The 17,732-nt window shown below is 52.9% G+C and overlaps 1 protein-coding gene across 5 annotated transcripts in view; it reads left to right on the top strand.

Moving 5' to 3' along the window:
• Positions 1–1,364: 1,364 nt before the first annotated feature.
• The window catches only part of CHST15 (carbohydrate sulfotransferase 15), an 82,154-nt gene continuing 65,786 nt past the window's right edge, over positions 1,365–17,732 (top strand). For 2 of the 5 annotated variants that reach the window (XR_010661565.1, XM_065923498.1), the window contains exon 1: positions 1,365–1,531. The gene's annotated coding sequence lies outside the window, so the exon portion shown is untranslated. Of the gene's footprint in view, positions 1,532–2,249; positions 2,269–2,513; positions 2,650–2,794; positions 3,284–17,732 lie in introns of those variants that run through there. The other 3 variants (XM_065923501.1, XM_065923499.1, XM_065923500.1) reach the window with 3 other exon arrangements.

Here is a 17,732-nt window from a genome sequence, read left to right as displayed (position 1 = left end):
AACCCATTGCACACCCTGGTCTGACAGCTGCCTGGCCCAGGGCCTTCCTTGCAGACGCATGCACAACCAACCTTCTTTAACAGCACACTGCTCCAAGTCCTCCCCCCTGCAATTACTTGAGTATATAAACCTCACTGAAAGGCAGGCTTTTCTTGGGAGCTAATAAATAAGCCCCAAAGCCACAACATGTGTAAGACCTTGAAAAATGGCATCATCATCTATTGGGAATTGTGAACCCTGCAAAAAGCAGCTCATTGTATTTTCAGAAAAAGCTTTTTGTTTTAAAAATAATAATAATGAACAAAACCTACCAAGTGGAGTCTATATGGAAAAAGCAATGTAGTCTGAGATTCTAAGGCTGGTCTCTTTGCTGCGTTAATCTCCCTTCGTAGATTTTATGTAAGAGGCATTATTTGCAGGAAAACAAGATACCGTTTTGAAGAATTCCCCTCTCATCCCAGCTTCACATCTGCAATTATAATCCTCTGATTGTGACCCCTGCATTAGTTGCCATGGATGCTGAGCAGAAGTTTATGACCTCAGGGTGGGCTATAGTTTCTGGGGGTGAGAGGAGCCTCGGGCAATAAAAATCATATTTTTCCAGAAAGAGAGGAAAGGTTGGGGGAAGGTACCCTCAGGACGCACCCCTCAGCGGTGTGACAGCACTGGACACGGAGAATTTTCAGCTCCACTTCTGGTTGCTCCTAGGACAAGATGCTGAACTGTGGTCAAGGGGACTCGACCGGCAAAAGACTATGTGACTGAAGACAAGGATCTTTCCCCCCCCCTTCTGTCCCTTAGATCTGTTTTCTGAGAGGCTGGGCTTGAGTCTTTCAGAATTCAGTGTTTTCTTCAACTGGTTTATCTTCGGTGGAGAGTCTCCAGGTCGACCACGGGTGCGCCACTTCCTTGACCTCGGGCAGCCCCGTGGTTTCCTGGAGCAGCCGCGCCTGGGGCCACTGCGGCCGGGCTCGGGGTCCCGCTGAACCTTCCTTCACTGTGAAAGCAAGCAGGCTGGGCCGAAGAGCCCGGGAGAGCCGTCTCCAGATGCAAAAATACAAGAGGGCGCAGAACCCACCAGCGCCATGGCCTTGAATATCAATGCACGGGCTGACTCCAGACCACCAAGTTCATTAAAAAAAAAAGTCTCTGGCAGGGTGTCACTGGCAGACTTGAGGGGTTTCGGTTTGCTTTCCATTCCGAATCACCGCAGCGCCCATACCGTGCTGACTCGGAAGGGGAGGGGGCGGGAAGCAAACCCACCGCTCGGCGCGCACGCCTTGGTCTCACATTCCAGACCCGAGCTGTTGTGTGTCCGCGCGACACGGGGCGGGGGGGCGGGTTCTCTTCGGATGTTTCATTCGCCAACCGCACGTCACTCCCAAAACTTTTCCTCCCTGCGCTCGGGGAGTCAGGTTGACGCGCCCCGCATGCCGGGCTCCGGGCGCCGGGCTGGGCGCGCTCCCGCGAAGCCGGAGCCGCAGAGGCTGGGCTGCCCCCGCCGCCCCCGGGCTGGACTCTGGCTTCTCAGGTACAAGTTGGGTGCCAGGCGCGGCGCGGGGGCGGCCACAGCGGCGGGTGGGTGTCTGGCCCCGAGCTCCGGCGCCCCTCCGCGTTCCGGCCGGGCAGCGCCGGGGTCGGCCCGGGCTGGGCGTAGGGAGTCCGGGCCGGCGGAGGCTCCGCGCAGCCTCATTCCCCGCGGCGCTCCCCGCGCGGTGGTGGTGGTGGCGGCGGCGGCAGAGGCGACGACGGCCCAGGCAGACAATGAACTTGCGAGCGCGCGCAGAGCCGAGGCAGGTTTGGGCCCCGCGACCCTCGGCCCAGCCTCACCGAGGCAATCGCCGTCTCCAGCTGAGGGCGTCCCCTCGCCGCCGATCCCGGCCGCGCTCTGGGCACCCGGCGCGCCGGGAACCTCGCGGGAAGGGCTGCTCGGAGGCAACGGCGGCGGCGCCAAGGGCTCGCACGCCCCCCTCTCCGGCTAGGGAGAATGCGATCAGAGCTCGGGGACCGGGGACTCGGCGGCGGGGTGGTGGCGCTGCGGACAGCTGCCTCTGGGCAAGCACAGGCCAGCTGTCCAGGAGAACGGCCCCAGGAATCGGAATGGGGGTGCGGGGGGCGCGCTATGCAGGCGGAGGACCGACTGACCGACCGATCGGTGCTTTCTCCCTGGGAGCGCGCGTGGGGTGAAGGTGGGGGTGGGGATTCCCCAGCCATGCGCTCCGCTCCCCGGCGCACTTCGGGGAAGTTTCCAGGCGCGGCTTGGGGCAGGTTGGTGTGTTTGCTATCCGCCACTCTCTCCCCGACTCGGGTTCGGGGCCACCTTCCTGCCCTGGCTCCAGTCCCGCGGCTACCCCGGGCGGGGAGGCGTGGGGTGGGGGATCCCAGGCGCGGAAGCCCGTGGGACCGGGTTCCGGGAGGGGGACCGCGTGGGCGGGCCTGGGAGGAGACGGGAGCGCGGCGAGGCCCGGAGCGGCCTGAACTTTTGCTCCCCGCCTTCTTCCTCCCGGCCCTCCGCCCCCTGTCCCCTCCCAGCGCCCCGCCGCAGCTCCGGAGGCGGTGTGACTCGGGAGGAGCCGGCGCTTCCCGGAGGTGGCGGAGGCGGCGGCCGCGTCCCCAGCCGGCCTGGGCGCGGCGAGCCGAGCGCTGCAGGTCTGAGCAGAGCGGCGTGGCGGGGCGGCGGGGGCTGCGGGGCGACGGAGCTGCGGGGAGCCTGGGTGGCATCGGCCCCTGCGCGGGGGCGACGTTGCCGATCGGGATGGAGCGCGAATCTACTGGGTTATAGGTGCGGATGGAGAGGACTCGGCGGCCGTGGGCTGATGGGGGACGGGTCGTGGCGCAGGTGGCCCCCTTGGAGTCCTCTTAAGATCGCGGGATGCAGGCGCCCGGGAGAAGCGAACCTCGCCTTTGGGAGAATGAATGAAACGTTGTGGAAGCGCCTTCCGACTCCTCCGGGCGAACGGATTGGCCGGCATGCGCGCGTGTGTGTGCGTGTGTGTTTAGGATTCGGAGCCGCCGGGGTCCTGGGCGCGGCTGCTTGACCGCCCCGTCGCGGTCCCGGCCCCTCGCTGCGCGTCAGCCCTGCAGCCGGGGTCGGCCCGCGGGGGCTGGAGCGGCGGGTACAGACTGAAGGCTGGGGCTCGGGGCTGGCTGTTGGCACCTGGACGTCCGCGCCTGGAGTAAGGAGGTTCGAGAAGGAGGCGATAAAGGCTGGGGCTGAGCCCAGCTTCCCCGCCTCCGGCCCCGTTTTCCCGTTCCCCGAGGCCCTTCGCTGCATTCACGTAGGGTGAGTTGATGGCACGGAGTTTGGGGGAATGAAGTTGTATCTCTGGGAAGCCTTAGGACGCTCCGCGAAGGGATGTGGCGCGCTGTCTTGTGAGGCTGAGCCGAGGGGTTTGCAAGGCCCCAGTTCTTATCAGCTGCGGTTCTAGAAGGACATCCACCAGGTGATGGAGCAGAAAGGCAGCCGGGGGGCGCACCTCCCGAGGCTCCCGGGGGGAAACTGAGGCCTGGAGATTTGCCCCAAGTTCCTCTAGAACTGCCCCCCCCCCACACACACACACAGCATTTTCCATGCCCAACTTTCCTACTCCCCTTCCCCCAGCGGTGCAAAATCAGGAGCCCTCCTTTCCAGAACATGGTACTTGTTAATTTTACCAACGGTATGTTGATTGAATCCGGATGTCTTAGCACACAAATCATATATGATTTTGTTTAAAATAGCATGGGAATAAAATGCCTTTTAACTGGGTAATTTTTAATCAAATAGGTTTTTCTCTCTAATGCTCCTGAAAGATTGGCAGGAGAATGTCCTGCCTCCCGCTGGCTGGGGAAACTGAGGCAGCAGGTGAAGCAGCTTGCCAGGCTCGCTCTCTCAGTATAGGTGCACAAGTGAGCCAGAAGTGAAGCTGCAGGGGGCTCTTCTCCCCCTCCCAGGTCCAGCTCCCTGGCCCTCTGAAGGAAATTCAGCAATGCTTTTGTGTTCTTTCTCTCCGGGTATTGCATGACTGCAGTGAGCAGGGTTAATTCATCCAGGACCTTGTGTTTGGAGGCAGGATGGAGAGGCAGGTTTGTCCAGAGTGGATCCCCTGCCTGCCTTGCTTTTCTCTGACGATCAGATGGCCAGAGTTCCCAGCACTGTCACGGTGGCCGCCGTGAGTCTCTGTGTCTGTACCTTCCTTTTCTTCTGTTGCTGTTGCCCGTGGCCAGGAGAGGGGAGGCGTTTGACTTTTCCACTGGCCCGAAGAAGAGAAGATTAATCCCAGTGTGTGGAAGGGGCAGTGTTTGCAGGAAAGTTTGGGAGAGGTTGGAAAGTGGACTTTGCTTATTTGGTGTCTGGAGAAGGCGCAGAAGAGAAGCCCCAAGTTAACCATCTGGTCCACAGGAACCCCAGGCTCTTGGAAGCTGCATTAGTGGATGCTTTGGGTTAGAGCTGAGTTGTGATTAGACTGTGGGTGTCCAAGGCCACCTAGGACCTGGCTGGAGGTTGCTGGGTGCACTGGCATCCAGGTGAATCCCTGCTAGCTCCAGGGGATGGGGAGAGGTGGGGAGACTCCGGGGCTGCCCTGAGCAGGTGAGCCCATGCCCTACCCAAGAGGGCAGCTTTGACTCAGTTCTACCCAACTGGGAGAAAAATTGACAAGTCTTATTAATTTTCAAGGGAATTCTCAAGCCTGAACATTTAAGTGTGGGCTCAAATTCTACAGGGAGAGGAGAGGATTGGGAGTGGGTGCTCTGCCAAGAAGTCTGAAGCTTGACATCTGGTCCTGAGTTTGCATATTGGGAAGGGTGTTCCACCATCAGAGAGGTGTGACACGTGATAAGGATATGGGGACCGCCGCCCTAGGCCGAGGGACTAAGAATTGAGGACGCCCTCTGTGCCTGTGGCCAAGTGCCAGTCTTCGTGCGCTGTATGTCACACATCCGTTCAGTAGCTATCAGACGAACTCCTGTCTCAGTCGGTAAAGAGTTTGCCTGCAGTGCAGGAGACCTGGGTTCGATCCCTGGGTCAGGAAGATCCCTTGGAGAAGGAAATGGCAACCCACTCCAGTATTCTTGTCTGGAGAATTCCATGGACAGAGGAGCTTGGTGGCCTTCAGACCATGGGATCACAAAGAGTCAGACAGGGCTGAGGGGGTAACACTTTTACTTGCCGTATGGAAAGAGGCACTCTGTATAAAACTTTTCATATCGCTTCATTATCCAGTAGTACACACCGATACAGGGAGAAGACAGAGTTCCTGCCCTTCTAGGAAGGGAGTGGGCAAAAATGTCTGTGCCCCGTGGACAGTAGAGAAATGAGCCGCATTAAGAGCTGGGAGAATAAGGCCGGGAAAAGGACCAGTGGAGGGTGGGTGGCCTGGGAAGAGTCTCTTCTTACTGATGTGGGAATTGAGGCTCGGAGCAGGGAGTCCCAAGTCACACAGCCCAGAAGTGGGACAATAGCCCAGGTCTCTGATGCTCTGGCTCCTGGGCCGGCTCTTACAGCCCTCCCTGCGGGGCTGGAGCCTCTTGGAAGCTCCCAGATGAGTGGACACTCCCTGTGCTGGGCAGTTCTTGCTTCCTGCACCCCAGATCCAGAGCCTGTCCTGGTCCCCAGGCGTCAGCAGTTCCAGGATTACAGAGGTGCTGTTTGGAACCTGTTTTGTGAGAGAGGAGTTTCCTTGACCTATGACTGAGAGCAGAAACTGTTTAGAAACGTAGCTGGCCTGGGAGCGTCACTGTGTGAGCACGCCATCCCCAGGCATCTCTTGAGCGGCACGTGATGTAGAAGCGATGCTTTCAGTCTCAGCTGGTGAGGACGGTGCGTCTCCTGAAAGTGGGGCTACTCGGGACGGTGGCTGACTTCCGCCCTAACTGTGCTGCCTTGCTGCGGATTCAGAGCCTATCTTCTCACTTAGCTGACAACGTATCGGGGGACTGTTCTGACCCGCGCAGGGTGTTTCTTTATTGTTTTCAGTTGCTGGGGTCTGATTTCCTTCCTGAGAGGCTCCTCCGTTAAAACGAAGTGCTGGGACGGGATGATTTATGTGTCGACCTGGGTCTTCATGGCGTGAAATGAAGCACAGAGGTGGCTGTTATCTAGTGTGTGCATCCAGTGTCCACATCTAGGAAGAAAAGTGAAGGGTCTGTGTTGATTCGGGCCAATACAGAATATTTTTCAAGTACGGGCGTTGGGAGGAAGACATTTGGTCCTAACAGCCGTCCTTTGTTGGGTCCCTACTGGTTCCCAGCTTGCCCTGTGCCAGCCTGGTCAGACAGGTGTCTCCCTTTGTCTCAATCAGAGGGCGGGGAGGCTGTTGGAGACCCCAGGGCCCAATCATCTAGCCCTCCGGATGTGCAAGAGGTCGGATCACAGAACGGGAGTGGAGGAAGGAGGGACGTGGGGTGGGGGTGGGGAAAAGCGGTCATGGCTCTCGAAGGGGAAGGCGGTGATGAATCAGCAAGTGGGGTGGGGGGTGGCAGAGGAAAGCAGGTTCTCGGTCTCTGTTGATTTCGAAAGGGATGCGGAGGAAACGCGAGCAGTCTGTTTCATCAGCGCCAGCCATACGCGACATTTATGTCTTCCTCCAGGTGCAAGCCCAGGGCCAGGTGCGTGGGGGCCACGAGGCAGAGCTTGGAGTAGTGGGCCAGGCAGAACTTGACGAGTCAGGTTACATAACACTGCCCAGAGTGCCGCTGTTGCTAGGTTAGCGCGGCTCTGAGATTGGAGTGGCCTGGGGCCACTTCGCCCCTGGCCTGAGAGCTGGGGCCTGAGACCTGAGCCAGGTTTCTTTCGCTCTGTTGTGTCCCGCTCTTTGCGACCCCATGGACTGCAGCCCACCAGGCTCCCCTGTCCAAGGGATTCTCCGGGCAAGAATACTGCAGTGGGTTGCCATGCCCTTCTCCAGGGGATCTTCCCCACCCAGGGATTGAACCTGGGTCTCCTGCGTCTCCGGCATTGCAGGTGGATTCTTTACCATCTGAGCCACCAGGGAAGTCCTACAGAGGACACTTAATACGGGCTTGGAGTGGTGCCTAGCATACAGTAAGTGCTTAATATACATCAGCTCTAGAGCTCATTACTGAGGATGGGAGAATGTCTCTTGAGCTCCTTGAAATTGCTTGTCCAGTTATTTTATTTTATTTTTTTAATGTAGCTGTGTATGTTTCCTGGTGGAGGAAGGAAGCATGACTTCTAGCATATTCTACCTCAGAGAGCTTCTCTGACACCCTAGGACGCCTTAGCTTCTAGTCAGGCTGATTGCTTCATCTCTCTGGGCAAAGAGAGGGCTGCGTCCACAGCCGCCCTCTGAGATGCTTCCAGCGGACGCCGTGGGCAGGCGGTCGGGCGGTTTGGCTGTTCTCCTGTGTAGTGGTGATTAAGTCGGGGGCAGATCAGGGGATGTACTGGGGAGGCCGGCTTTCGAATGCTGCATTCCTGAGCCCCACTCCAAGCTTCAGAGTGTTCTGAGCGGGTGTGCGGGGGCCTTCTTGCCCGGGCAGGCTCGTTCTGACACCCATGCTACATTTCTAGAATTTGCCTGGGTCCAGGCCTTCCGGGTCTCTGAAGCAAGAGAGGCTGGCAGATCCTCAAAAGCAGAGAGTGTCATTATAATGGAAACCTGGACCCTTTCCAGAACTGCGCTTGTGATTAAAATATTGAGACAGGCCGCCTCGTCATCCAGGTGCCTGGAAAATACCCCAACACGGGCAACATGATTAGATTACAGGGCTGTGCTGTACTCAGTCACCCCAGTCGTGTCCGACTCTGTGTGACCCCATGGACTGTAGCCCACCAGGCTCCTCTGTCCACGGGGTTCTCCAGGCAAGAACACTGGAGTGGGTTGCCATGCCCTCCTCTAGGGGACCTTCCCGACCCAGGGAGCAAACGCACATCTCTTAGGACTCCTGCATTGGCGGGCCGGTTCTTTACCACTAGCGCCACCTTGCTGTTGAGTTGCTCAGTCGTGTCCCCTGCTTTGAGACCCCATGGACTGCAGCATGCCAGGCTTCCCCGTCCTTCACCACCTGGGCAGGTGCAATTATCTTTTCCTATGACGGGCAAGAACCTGGTGGTTTCACATCTTCTCTTGAAATGGAATATGTGCCTGCTGACCCTTTTTTCTCCCTGTGGTTGAGAAGATATTGGTGTGACCTCAGAGGGGGAGAGGCCTCGGGAGATGGCGGGTCTCTTTCTCCCAGGGCGGCCCTGGATCTGGGGGAAGTTCTGACTTGCTCTGCTTGCTCTTGTAGGGAGCTGCCCTAAGGGGGCCGGGGGCCCATAGCGCATTTGCTGTGAAGTTGGAAGGTGCATTTTAGAGTCTGAGAGGCCTGTAAAGCTGTGTTATTGTCTCACTCCTTGTTGAAAGGGGTCTGGACTGCCCCCTTTGTGACATATGTTACTGATTCAGGCTGAATGAGGCAAGTTTGACTAGCACCTTCATTTTCCAATCAACCAAAGGTTTGGTGCCCACCACGCGGATGTGCATTTAGCCTGAGTGTTGAATCCCATATCCCCTTGGAGAGGAAGTCTAGGTGGTGGGGTGAGCCTGAACACCACATGGACCTGGGCTTGAGGCTCTCCTGTGTTTCTTTGTTCCATTATTGTGACCCTGGGCCAGTGGTTACATCTGCTTGGCCCTCAGTTTCCTTATCTGTAACGTGAGGTTGATAATCTCCATCTTGGTTTTTTTGTGTAGTTTGGGTACCAGCAGTACAAACGGGTTTCCTGATAGCTCAGTTGGTAAAGAATCCTTCTGCATTGTGGGAGACCCCAGTTTGATTCCTGGGTCAGGAAGATCTGCTAGAGAAGAGATAGGCTACCCACTCCAGTATTCTTGGGATTCCCTTGTGGCTCAGCTGGTAAAGAATCCACCTGCAATGTGGGAGACCTGGGTTGGAAAGATCCCCTGGAGAAGGGAAAGGCTACCTGCTCCCGTGTTCTGGCCTGGAGAATTCTCCATGGGGTCCCAAAGAGTCGGACACGACTGAGCAACTTTCACTTCCTTTGCACAGTGCAAATTAGGGTCCAAGGGAGCCCCCCAGATCAAACCCCTCTTTCCTGGCCAAGTTCTGAACCAGTGGAGACAGGGGAGGAGAAAGATCCATAAAGATAGAAATGCAGTATTTGGTCCCAACTGAAGTGGACCTTGGAGAATGTGCTTGAACCAGTGGGCATGTGGGCATCGCATACCTGAAGTGAGAAGCGGGCAGTGAGGGCCACTGACCTCCCCTGAGTCGCAGGCCAGTGGGAAAGCGGAAGCCTCATCTGGGGCAGCTGCCCCCCACCTCCGCCCCGGGGCAGCCAGCAGAGGGCAGTGCCTACTCTGTGTGGGAAGAGATGAGGCCAGGCTCTTCCTTGCATGCTCCTGGGATGGTGTGGACCTCAGCAGGTGGAGACACAGTGGTGGTACACAGGCGGCGCTCTCTCCACCAGGAAGGAAACATCAGGCATGGGTAGGAAGAGTCCCCCGCTGACCTCCTCTGACCCCGCCATCCACCCAGAGCAAATGATAAGTGCTGAGCCCAGGGCCTGACCCATGAAGGGGTCTCACACGTGGCACCTGTTAGGTACAGGGTTGATAAGGACAGCATCAGATATGCAGTCGATAAGGACATCGAGGTTAGAAAGTAGGCCTGTCGACTATGCTGTTACCTGCAGAACATGGCAGTGAGGAGTCAGATTGAGGTAATGATCAGCCTTTGACCTCAAGGCTGCGTTCTAACTGTAACACAAGGGTAATTTACAAGGAGGGGCGGAACCACTGGCAGACTGACTGCCTGGTAGCCTGAGTGCCAGAGCCTTTTCTGCCTCCTCTCGGTCCCCGCTCTTGGTTCCCCCCACGGCCTGAACCTTCGTCCAGCCCCCGCCCCCCTCTCATCATTGCCTTCTGGAAGTCTTGCAAGTATTTCTTAACCATCTCTCTACATCCTTCCATCCAGACACTCCTCTGAGTGTCTGCAGGGCTCCTCTACTGAACTTGACCTTGACCCCATCCTCCTTTTTACCATGATCTTTTTAGTATTCTGGGTGTGGTCCACTCACTCCGGCCTGGTGAGCCTCTCAAGGGTGAGAGGCTGTCTGGGGGTCCGGTCAGTCACGAGAGACTGTTTGTTGAATTAACACATCAAGAGCCAGCTTGTCCTGGATAAAGGCCTGTGATGGATTTCATGTGGGCCTCTGAATGTGCATCCAAAGAAGACAGAAAAGTAACCCCAATTTGGTAGCGTGGTGCAGGAGAGTTAGTGCTTATCAGTAAATTTCAGAAGGAGTCAAGAGCCTTCCTGACATTAGGTTTTGGTCTGTTAAAAGGTAGTAACCACAGTTTTTTGTGTGTCTTGAGAGTCTTGGGGAAAAATACTATGGAAATTTGTATTTCAGGAATAGAAGCAGGAGCCATTAACTCAGGCAAGAAATGTGGGAGCTGTTAGTGTTTCTTAAAGCTGGTATAAATAGCTTGTCATTAAGTTCCATGCTCCTTTGTTTGGAATGTAAATATTTGCATTAAAAATATAAAGTATGTCCTGGAGTGTATTTATAGAGACCATAATTTCCAAACCGAAAATCAGACTATTGGTCTACAGAGGGTTGTTCCCTCTGATTCGTGAACCTGTTTATATAAAGAGTCTTCCAAATGTACACATGCAGAACTGCATTTGCTTTGTGTACGTCAGGGATCTCCAGGATTACAAGAAAGTGGGTGGCCCCAGGGAACTGGGCCAATCAGTGGGGTTTCCCGATACACACTTGTGATCATGCCATCTGTTAAGTTGCAGCCACCCTGGGCAGGGTGAAGTTCTGGCCCAGGTCCCGTGGGACCGGCCGGCTTCCCTGTCTTCAGTTTCCTGGACATCCAGGTGGGAATTGGCTGCAGCTGGCTTGTCTCTGGGTCGTGTAACCAGACACTCGATTTCAGAATCGCTGTTGCTTTAAGAAGATGTGGAGAAGAATTCAGGATCGGTGGTGTTCTTTCTGTGGTCCCGTTTCTGGTTCAAGGTTGAGGTCTGAGGGCCTCTGCCGGATGTCATCCTCCGGCAGATTCTTGGGGCCGTTTAGCTTTTTCATTTTCCATGACGAACAGTGCAGACTTGTCAGACATTTGCTGGAGACAGGATGTCACCACCTATTGGTCTCTGCCCTCTTCTTTGGAATCAGAGACTGGGGGCTACAGTCGGGCTGGGCCAGGGCCTCTGCTCCTGGCATTGCGTGTGTGTGTGCGCGCGTGTGTGTGTGTGCATGTGTGTGTGTGCGTGTGTCTGTGTGTGTGTGTGTGTCTGTGTTGGAAGGGGGCGGGTTTATTCTCAAGGGGGCAGCCCTTGCTGGAAAGACTCTCTCCAGTGTCTCAACAAATACAGAGTGAGGGTCGTCTGGTCGGTGGGAGCGGGCCGACCTGGTCCACAACTGAGCTCTGAATCCAGGCTTGTCCCGCACCTGGAAACCCCCCTATCATCACAAGGTGATGAAGGACACATGAGTGGGGATCCAGAGGGATCTTGGCAGGACCGGGGGTCCCCCAGCTCTGGCTTCCGGTTGGCTGTACCAGCACCCCCTCTGCCTGGCATCCCAGGCAGCCCAGGGCCCTTCTGTGGGTGGGGACAGCTCCATCTCCCCGCCGTGTGCTGTTGCTGTAGGACCAGGCTCAGTTGAAACGGCAGGAATCCTTCTCCGTCTCCACAGGGCATGGTGTCCTGGCTGTAGGAGCTTCAAGCATCTCTCTGCTCGGGGTCCCAGGATGTCAAGCCCCACTCAGGGGAGGAAGTAAAACGGGGTGGTGATCTGAGGGGAGGGGCGTGGCGGGCCGAGTCGTCAACCTGACCGTGCCCCGTGCACCATCCAGGGTTAAGCGCTCAGCTTCCCCTGGTTGCCTCTCACTGACTCATCAGTATTTCTTGTCTGAAAGAAACACCCTCTGGGCTTAGAAATGGTGAGTCCTTGGGGAGGACCATCTTCCTATTTACCTGGATGTTCTTGGACTGTGGGACACTCATGATTGCCCTTTCTGTGGTCATCTGTAGCCAGACCCACATGTTGTGAACTTCCCTTATTTTCTCACAATTCTCGATCAAGATAATAGTTCCAGGAAGGCCCCAGCCAACCCCATATCAGACCAGTAACCCACCCACACTGTTTTGAAAGTCAGAGGAAATAGCTGCTTTTAGGACATGTTGAACTTGCGGAAGAAAGTTGTCAGGAGCCCTAAATGAGAGGATGAAAGAATGCTCAGAATAATGGAATTGGGTTCAGCCTGACATCTGTGTTGCCCTAACTTTGAAAGTTATTTATACTTGTTATGTAGCAGTTTCTGTGAGAAATTAGATGTGGAAAGATACACAAAAGGGAAGAGGGAGCTTAGCAAATGTGGCCTCTTCATTGGAAATAGCTTCCAGGCAAAAAGAAAAAAAAATCCTTTGCTCACCGGTTGGCTGTTGAAAATCCACGTTTCTTTTACGTTGTTCACAATTTGGTTCCAAGAATAAAAATGATGTATTAAAGAGTAGATGAAACCTCAGTTGCCATTTCAATGGTAGAAAATAAATTTGCTTTTGGCTGTTAAGCTGAAATAAATCAATAGAAAAATGCAAACCTACCCACTTTCATGTCAGCAGTTTTTGTTTGGTTTTTTTTTTTTGTGGTTTATGTACCTTTGAGTCAGTTATGAAGTCGTGGAACTGTTTAGGGAGAATGTGTGCATGTATGTGTGTGTGTGTGTGTGTGTGTGTGTGTGTGTGTGTATGTGTATTTATGTTATGTATATTTACTTTACAAAGTTCTCATCGAATTTATTTTTAAAAATCATGCAATAGATTTTTTTGTCTGTTCAACCTATCCTTTTTATAAAACAGCTTTAATGAGATGTAATTCACATGACATAGAACTCACCATTTAAAGCATACAATTCAGTAGTTTTTAGTATGTTCACAGATGTATGCAACCAGAACCATGTTTTCTTTTAGAGCATGTCCTCATATTAAAAGGAAACCGTCTACCTATCAGCTGTTAGCCCCCATCTCCCCATTCACCACCCCCACCCTAAGCAACCAAGAATCTACTTTCTATCTCTATTAATTTCTTTATTCTGGACCTAAGATGAATGGAATCACATAGGATATGGGGTTTTTTTGTGTCTGGTTTCTTTCACTTAACATCATGTTTCATGGTTCATCTATATGGTAGCTTATACCAGCACTTCATTCCTTTATATGGCCACATAATATCCCATTGTATGAATAGCCTACGTTACATTTGTCCATTCATCTGTTGATAGGGTGGTTCCACTTTTTGGCTCTTAGGGATAATGCCGCTTTAAACATTCATTTATGAGTCTTTGTGTGGACATGTTTCCATTTCTAGAATTAAATTTTTTGAGCTATCTTTACTTGCTTTCCATAATTCATTTACTTTTTTATATGCTCTTCTCCTGGCCCTAAAGGAGGACTGATTCTCAGATGAGATTCTGATTCCCCCTGACTTGTCTGAATGTTAGAGCTTGCAAAGGCCTTCAGGGGAACATAGTTCTGCCCCATTTTGCAGATGGAGAAACTGAGGCCCAGAAAGGCTACACGGAGTCAGGATTGAATCTGGGTTTTCAGAGTCGATTCAGTTACCCTCAACATTCTCCTGGAGCCCTTAGTAAAGCGGGCTCTTGATTGGCTGGTTGGGTGGACAGACAGTGACCGCCTGGCCCTCGCCCACTGTCCTAACCCCCTCTGACCTGCAGAGGCCCCACAACAGCTCATCCTCCACCAGCTGGCAAGCGAGAGCTGCAGCTCGTGGCTCGTGGCGCCAGTGCCTCCTGAGTTCTTTCCCTGAAGCAGCGGGAGGCCAGCGCTTATCCGGGGAGTAATTAAATTAGGAACCAATTCAGAGAATGAAATTTTATCTGATCTGGCCGAGCCCATAAACACGGGGCTGTGCTTGTGACTCCAGGGTACATTATGAAGTTGGTTTTTAAAGAGGCTGGGCCGCAACGAGGAAAGAAACGCGCAGGGCCAGCCGGCAGCTCTCCCGGGCAGGCGTGCTGCAGTGCCTGGGGGTGCATTCCCGGGTGTTGAGCCGAGTCCCCAGGCTCGCTTTTGTCTTGTGACTGGAATGTTCTCGGCGCTTAGGAAGGCTCACCTGTTAAGATCCTTCTGTATCCATTTCATACTGTTATTGTTGACACCGCAATGCACCTCTGTAACTACAATCAGAAGGAAACTTTGCTGGAAGCTTGTTGGTTCTAAATGCAGGTTCTAAATCTAAAGCCCTATGGGCTTTTTGAAAGAAAACACACATTCCAGTTCTGCGTGAGCTCTTGAGGGGTGGGCTCCGGGCATCTGTGTGTGTGTGCTCGTGTGCACGCGTATGCACTTATGTTTGTACGTGGGTGCGAGTGTTAAGCTCTTTAAGATGAAACGTAGCAGTGATCACAGCTGTTCTTCTGAGATGGATTTCCAGTTCTTCCATGGCAAAGATGGGGGCCGGTAATCTGCAGAGATCTCAGGAACGAGCCTCTTTTGTCCTCAGTCTGTCCTCGACTGTGACTTTCTTTGGGTTTCTTGATCAGATTCCCTGCATGTAACTAGCATACGTGTTCCATCACTGCATCTTCTGTGGGATTTTAGCTCTGGTTTCCTTTTCTGCATGAATGGCCCTCATCTCCACAGGGGCCCAGCCAGAGGCCCAGGAGTCACCTTTGGCCTTTAGCATATCACTGCAGGAATTATCTCCTTTCTGTCTCTGCCATCACAAGGTTATTTGTCCCTTTAGGATAGAAGGTGTGTCTTATTCAAGGTTATATCCAGGACGCGGGCCATGGGAAAGAATGATTGGCTGTACCGACAAGTGGCTGAAAGGAGGAAAGGCAAGAATACATTGAATTACCCTTGATCCTGCAGCTTCGCTCAAGAAAACAATCGGGAGCCTGACCGTTCATCTTCAATTCTTCTGACTCAGGTCCTGCATCCCCTTTAAGAGTCACCATCCAGTGATGGAGGACCTACTGTGTGCCCAGCACTAAGAGCTGAGAATCTAGTAGTGACTTGACGAACAAGGTCCATCTCATAAACAAGTTCATAAATATCAGAGAACAGACAATAATAAGTGCTACATGTTAGGGAGTGACTGTCTGGGTGATTGGAGAAGGCCTTTCCAGAAAGGTGACGTTTAAGCTGATTCTTGAACGACAAGAAGGCACCACGGTCTGTAGCTCAGAAAGAGCATCCCAGGTGGAGGGAACAGACAAGTGCCAAGATCCCAGGAGGGGATCAGTTGATGGGATGGGATCGGGTCAGCCTGGAAGAGCAGGTCAGAGAACTTGGTTTATTGCACACTTGGGTTGATGCCCATTCTTTTCTGTTCTACATCCTTCACGTTTTCCTTTGAAAGTGTTAGTCGTTCAGTTGTGTCTGACTCTTTGCAACCCCATCGACTGTAGCTCGCCAGGATCTTCTGTCCATGGGATTTTCCAGGCAAGAACTGGAGTGGGTAGCCATTCCCTTCTCCAGGGGATCTTCTTGACTCGGGGATCGACCCAAGTCTTCTGCTTTGCAGGCAGGTTCTTTACCATTTGAGGCACCAGGGAAGCTCCTTTCCAGCTTCGCTCTCTCACTGTCTCTCATCTCTGGGTGAAGAACCCCTGTCCCATGCTGGGCTGGCCTGCAGCTGCTGTGGTTTCAAAAGGTAGGGCTAGTGAGAAGCAAAACCCCCATCCTTTTTGTCTTCTCACTGAGGGTTTGGCGTGTGAGCAGAAGTTATTTTTATGTAAGCACATGCTTGATGGGGGAAGTCTTGGGTGGGCAGCTGAAACCACACTCATGAAAACAGGACTGAAATAGTCCGTGAAATCCCAAAGGTGAGCATGTGGCTGTTCACCTGAGTTTGGTGATGACTCCGGACAGCCTGGTTCAGGGAGAAGGCACCATTTGGAGAGGGACTGGGGCATAGCAGACTCCCCAGCTGGTGTGGCCCCTGCCTTGAGCCTTGCTTTCTTCCCCTGACCTTGACCAAGTCCTGTCCCTCTCTCAGGACTTGACTTCCTCTGGGCCCTCATGGGGAGGTTCTTTCCTCACCCCCCATGGCTCCCCACACCTGGCCCCAATGTCTTGACATGTTGACAACTTGCCAGGAGTCCCCTTAATCTTTTGGCACTCCTGGATTCTGCCCATAATTTTATTTTAGCTTTTTAATTTGAAGTAATTTTAGACTCATAAGAAGTTGCAAAAATAGCACAGAGTTCCTGTGTACTCTTCAACCAGCTTCCCACAATGATAACATCTTACATAACCATAGAACATTATCAAAACCAGGAAACTGACACAGGTACAATTCCATCACTACGCTACAGACCTTGTCTTGCTGCCATCTAATTTCATTAAACCTAGGGAGCCACAGCACTTTGGAAGCCCCTTAGAATTTCATGAACTTCAGTGTTGTCATTTATCTTTTAGATTGTTTTTGGATCCCTCCCAGTTGGCCATCAATTAAAATTAGTTTTTATCAGATTAAGAAATTCTGGAAGACCCGTGGTTTATGTGTTTCATGCCTCTATGTGCCCATCTGAAGCTCTGTAGGTGCCTCATCCCTGGATATGCGCACAGCCTTCTTCTCTAGATCTGAGAGATTCTCAGAGACAAGGAACCTATAATATATAGAGAATAGTTTGGTGAAATGGACTTCCCTGATAGCACAGTTGGTAAAGAATCCACCTGCATTGGGGGACCTGGGTTTGATCCCTGGGTTGGGAAGATCTCCTGGAGAAGGGAAAGGCTACCCACTCCAGTATTTTGGCCTGGAGATTTCCATGGACTGTATAGTCCATGGGGTCACGAAGAGTCAGATATGACTGAGCCACTTTCACTTCACTTTGTTGAAATAGAACCCAGGACAGGGAATTGAGAAACTTGAGTTCTGATAATAGTAACCTACATTTGGCTACTTAGTATGTGCTAGATTTTGCATTATTCCATTTACTCTCAGCAACCTTGTGACAGACATGAGTAACATCCCCATTTTACAGATGTGAAAACTGAGGCTAGAGAGAGTCACCCTACCCAAATTTTGGTAACTTATGAATACTAAGAGTTGGGACTTGAACCCAGGCAGCTGACTCTTACCTTGTGGGGCTGCCCTCACTTTTTCAGGCCTTCACACTTCTAGTTCCTGTGTCCTCAGGCTGCTTACTTGACTTCTCTGAGCCTCTTTCCTCATCTGCAACACGAGGGACTTGACTGAGAAGATGTCATGTCCCTTCCGTCTTTGAATGATGAAAACAGGTATACCAGTAGAGGAGGAAACACTCCAAAGATCTGATGGAAATTTCTACCCTGTCCCTTGTAGGTCATTTTAAAGTTGGGAAGATTTCTGTGGCCTCATTTGGTTTGATGGGGAAGCTCCATTCCAATTGAATTATGCTCTTGTGCACTTTATTTCATTGTTTTTTACCACACTGCATGGCATGCAGAATCTCAGTTCCCCAACCAGGGATCGAGCCTAAGCCCCTTGTGGTGGAAGCATAGAGTCCAAACCACTGGACCGCCAGGGAAGTCCCTTGCTCTGGTGTATTATAATTACACCACATACAAACTGATTTCTCCAAGATACAAAATCCCCATGCAGCCTGCTATGTCTGAAGCCCCAACATTCAGCTCTGGGTCAGAGTGATGCTTGTAATAACCAGAAGGTGCTGTGTGAAGCTGCTCCCGGTCAGCCTCACAGGCAGCGTTAGTTACTAGATGCCACCAGCGCAAGATGCTCAGGCATTATCAGCAGATAC

Source organism: Muntiacus reevesi, chromosome 2 (genome assembly GCF_963930625.1).
Source record: "Muntiacus reevesi chromosome 2, mMunRee1.1, whole genome shotgun sequence".
NCBI classification, from domain to species: Eukaryota; Metazoa; Chordata; class Mammalia; order Artiodactyla; family Cervidae; genus Muntiacus; species Muntiacus reevesi.
The sequence above is the reverse complement of the archived record's forward strand: the minus strand, read 5'-3'. Positions and strand labels throughout refer to the sequence as shown.